Source organism: Cavia porcellus, unplaced genomic scaffold (genome assembly GCF_034190915.1).
Source record: "Cavia porcellus strain 051 isolate PalLab524CR breed Dunkin Hartley unplaced genomic scaffold, mCavPor4.1 scaffold_10, whole genome shotgun sequence".
NCBI classification, from domain to species: domain Eukaryota; kingdom Metazoa; phylum Chordata; class Mammalia; order Rodentia; family Caviidae; genus Cavia; species Cavia porcellus.
In genome coordinates, this window is record NW_026947493.1 from 53733463 (window position 1) to 53738978 (window position 5516).

Consider the following 5516-nt stretch of genomic DNA (forward strand, 5'->3'; position numbering starts at 1 on the left):
TTGCCTAATCTTCAAAAGACATTTCATCACATTATATTTTTGATGTGCATATTGCAAGCACAGTATTTGTACTATGGTATTCATTCTAAAATACATATTCACGTGACAGCCCATAATATCCTGAAACAGCCATTACAGTCTGTCAAATAAATAATGCGCATTTTTAAGATGGTCTTTATGTGGGATGGCTCTCCTGCATTTTCATGAAGCAGATTTTTCTTTTATTCTTTAAGAAAGAAAAGCACACAAAGGAAATGAACATGCAGAAAAATATGTTAAGGTAAAAGTGACACAAACCAGAAAATTCTAGTACCCTTTAGTTTCTTGGTCTTTCTACTTCTCTTCTATTTTACCCCATAGAACAACACATGGAGATTACATCATCCTCTGCAGACTTAAATCTGCAAATGCAGACATTTAAAATAAAAGTAAGTCTTATGCTGAGTAGTTTTGTAACATGAATCACATTTTGCATTTTAAAAGATGATTTTTTTCTTCAAAATCATAATTTATCTGACAAAAGTGGTTATTAAATGACATGACATCTCAATAGAGTTAGTAAGTTGTTATTATTTTAAAGTGGCAGATTCTTTTTTCTGTTACAAGTACAGATGCATAAATTTTCCAACATTCTTACCTGAACTCACAGAAAACAAAAAATTTTCAACTATTCTGCTTCAGTGCCTTACCAGTAGCTATAATGTCTGAGGGAAAATAAGACAAATATAAAGCAACATTTATTCCTAACTATGTGCCAAGTACCATAATATATGCTTTTAATATATTTTTCAATTTAATTATCAAAAGAGTTGTAGAAGATGAGTATAATTATTGGCATGAAGAAACGAAACAACTAACTTCTACCAGTGCTTTACCTGGATGGTCTATACTCAAAGGTAACCAAACAAGAAATAATGTTTACTACAGGCCAAATAGTGTTAATAGTTAGAAAGTTTATATTAGAAAGTTTATATTTATTACAAAGTTATCTCTTATAAAAACCTTTTAAATACTATATTCAACATATAATTTTCCTCTGAATTCTTTTTTAATTGTATTATCGTATACTTTTTTATTTTATCTTCTTTTACTATATTTTACTTTTACTTCTAATTTTATTAATATTGCTGGCTTATATTGACTTGACTAATAGTTCTGATATAAGGAAACCAAACAAGCTTTCTGTGATCTTCCATACAACACTCACAGAACTTTAGGTTTATGAAGTAGTTTTCTTCCTACACTCAACAACTGCCAATCAACACAAAGAAATAATAAAAAAATTATTAATTAAATGCCAGAGGTTTTACATTAGCTTCAACAATATAACAGAATCTTATATTTGGAAGAAAACTTACTAGTTATCACATCTAACCACAGTAGAATGTGGTATGGAGCACAAGTAATCCACAGGCCTCACCACATTAAGACACTAAAAAGTTTAGATTAATATCATTGTCCACATCCAGTGCACTGTGAGAATCATGAAGCTTTATAAACATACTAATAGATCGTTAAGTATAAACATACTAAGTATAAACATACTTAGAGATCGTTAAGCTTTACAATCAACATTTTAATGTCTAAATTGTGCTCACTAGTTGCATGTTACCATTTATATTCAAACTATAATTAATAAATTTAAAATGCCTTACTCTGTCATATTAACCCCATGTCAAGTCCTATAGAGACACAGATGGCTAGTGACCACCATGCTGGACAGCACAGACTATTGAACATTTCCATTATAAAATTTCTACTGGACAAGGTCATTCTTGTTAGTTGGCAAAGTCAATGATAGTTCTCTTAGAAACCCTAAGTGCACCCAGGACAATTTTAAGACGTTTATGTTTTAAAAGCACATATCAAGTTCCTATATATAAAGAGAACTAAACTACACACTCAAACTTTTCTTTAAATTTGAACTTTGCCCATCTTTTTTTTTTTTTTTTTTTTTGGTCTTTTTCCTTTGGGGATTTAGCTCAGCGGCGTAAGTACCTGCCTTGCAAGTAGGCAGTCGTGAGTTCGATCCCTGGTACCGATAAAAAGGAAAAAGACACACAAAAAAAATTGAACTTTGAAGACTTGTAAATCGATTCCATCACTAATCTATTTACTTTGATATTCACAATTGGTGATAATAAAGAGAAATAAGTTATTTTCAACTCTAAATTGACTTTATCCTTTTCAATTGTTTACATTCTCCTCACAACCATATAAAAATTACATATTCATATGCATATACATATATATATATATATATATATATATGCTGAAAGTAAAATAACCAAAAAATCACTGAAAAGAAATTCAATAAACTTCCCACCTTAGAAACAGTTTTTTTTAAATTTATGTTATAGTTTCAATATCAAAAGATTGACGTTCTGTGGTAAGTTTGGAAAAGTCAGATCATGAGATTGACTTATCCTACTTTATTTTACTTTACTTTTTGATACCAGGAATTAAACCCAGGCCTGTGCAGTTGGCAAGCAGTTGTAGCTAGACATCACTTTTCAGGAGAGATTGGGATGGAAACTTTAATCAATAAATATAACATTTACAATATTTTTAGATATTAATAGCTGATAACTTCACAGCAAGTTACTTATTTGTAACCATTCATTCATCTATTTATTTACTCAGTCTTTTTTTTTTTACTCTCTCAGTGATACCAGTCACTAATATTCTAAGAAACACCAATACAACAGCTAATAAAATAGCATTTCTGTCACAAGGACTTCAACTTTTAATAAAAAAAGACATTGAACAACTAAATAAAAATAAAGTCAGATATTGTTGGTTGTCAAAACTTGTAGTAGAGAGGGCAACATCAGAAAGACTAATCAGATGATTTTTTACAGGAAAAAGTGGGGGAATTTAACCAGAGACCACATTATAGACTGCAAAGGCAGCAAGAGGAAAATATCTGAGGCCATTCTGCTTTTTTCCACTAACTCCTATTATCCTATTGGGATGTCCTGTCTAACAGATACTGAAAGATATTAGCCCTGTAAGCAATAGTTTTCACAGCATCAAAGAGTAAACGACATTCACATCCTTTTCCTCTCTTCTACCACAGGATGTCAACCATTAGTATAGCAACACTAATGATATAAGAAATGAATGTACCCATAAAACTAAAGCACACATCCTGTTGTGTTAGGCATGTACCGTATCCAAGATCATCACTTTAATGAGAAGAATTGATATGCTAATAATGTATTTTCCAAGAGTTTAATATGTATATATCATTAATGGATTTCCTATATAAACCTTTAATCTGATGATGAAATGAAATATTAGAGTTGACTTGATGGAAAATATAAACATCCTAGCTAATCCTGCTTAAAACTCGTCATCATCTTTTAGATGCTACTGGTATGGCATGACATTACTAATGTCAAATACATTTATAACATACATGATTATCTCTTTATTCTGATAAGTGGTAAAAATATCAACCATAGGTAATAAAGCCATGTGTAAGTTGAAGACACATAAGAAGTTTAGTTCTCATTTATCCTGAACTTTTTTTAAAATTTCTTACAAACAATATAAATTCAGTATGATAATAGATTAGAATTTTAAAAATCATAACGGCTGTCTACACACACATAAAAACTAATTTTCTATACAATGCAAACAGTATTCAGGTGATGGAATGTCAAAAAATTTTAGAAAATGTAATATAAAAGCAGGTATGCATGGAATTTTGATATATGCAAAACCAAAAAGCAGTCAAATTAATCAAAATGTATCAAGAAATTCTAAATAATATTTATTGTCTCTAGATGTCTTTCTAAACAGCTACTAAAACTCAGAATTCAAGGTCCCAGTTTAAGAAGATATGGTCCCATACCTATAATAAACAAATAAATACCTTATTTTAAAGTTATATTGTTTCAGTAAAGAGAGAATCATAAAAATAGAACTGCACAAGATAGAAAACAGATATTGAGATCCTTATTCAAGGAAATACTCCTTTATGTAACATTTAAGTTCTGGACATCTGATTATGTCATGTGAATATATGCAAAATGTACAGTTTGCATCCTGCTATATTTACAACAATCCAAGAAGAAGTAACCAACACATTAAATATAACAGAATTATATCTAGTTAAAATTTGCTCTGTGTGTGTGTAACTGACATCATTTTTTTCCCAGAATAGATTTCAGTTCTAGAAAGTGATGCATTGTTTTGGTCCTATGACTTTATTTTCTAGACAGGAAAAAAAGGATAATAGTTCTTCATTCAACCACTATAATTGATTTTAAATTAATAGTGACTTTTTCCTTAAGGATCTCCTAGAGATAAACATGGTGAGCTAGTAAGTAATAATCAATTTAGTAATAAAAAGTCTTTGGTATTAAATAAACCTATAGCAGCATATAAATGACATAATAAAATAAGCTTTTCAAAATAATTTAACTATCATACTTAACTAATGTTTCCAATTCTGTAACTAATTATTTACATGTATAATATATCACACAATATTTTAAAGACCAAGTATCATATATCGGAATCAATAGTTTTAATGATGGGTAGACAAACAACATATTTTAGTGGATTAAATATTTATATTGCAATAAATATAGTCAGTGTGTCTTGGGGAGACAGTTCTCACATCTATCTTCAAGAACATTATGGTTTTTCTTAGGAAACAATATTGAACTAAAATCAGAAATCCCCATTTTTGAATTTTGAATTTGTCCCTGGTATCACTGAGCTTGAGGAACTAAGTTCAATTCAATTTAATATCACCTCATTAAATATTTATGGAGCAACTCCTTTGTTCAAGAGAAGGAAGACCTATTTGAAGGCAGAAGGGAGGAATCCAGTAGAGAACAAAAGATTAAATTTGCTAGCTAGGAGAATAGTTGATGCTATCAGACACTGAGACAGGGAAGACAAGATAAAGAGCAAAAATGTAGGAGTTAGTCTCAGTACAGAGAAGGAATAGTCCTCCCAAGAGAAAAAAAATAAAATCTAAATGTAACTAAAAATAAAAAGAAATTTTGAAGTAAAGAGAAGACAAAATAAGGAATTTCATTGCAAACAGATTTTTTGTCTCAGTAAGATGGTTTTGAGTCATGTACTTAGGTTTAAAGCCACATAAAATGTTGAAATAGTGCAGAGTAAAGATGGTTCCAGTGAAGAGGGCAGTAAAAGGAAAATCAGGCACTGCAAGTTGCCTGGAAACACCCCTGTGGGCTTGACATCCACAATGCAATATGGATTTCTGTAGATGGCCACCAATATAGTTTCTTAGAATTCTTTATAAAATATAAAATCAAAAGCAAACCAGAATGCTTTTGAAGCAAACCAAAAATGTCCTATTCTCCATATTGAAAACTTAATATGAGAATGGCTAAAGAATGAGTGATAATTTTCAATTCAATAATGAATTAGTTAGAATTCATTAGTTAGAATTAGTTAGAACTATTGAAACAGCAAATTGAAATAGAATTAGTTAGAAATAGAACTATTGAAACAGCAAATTATAAATGTCT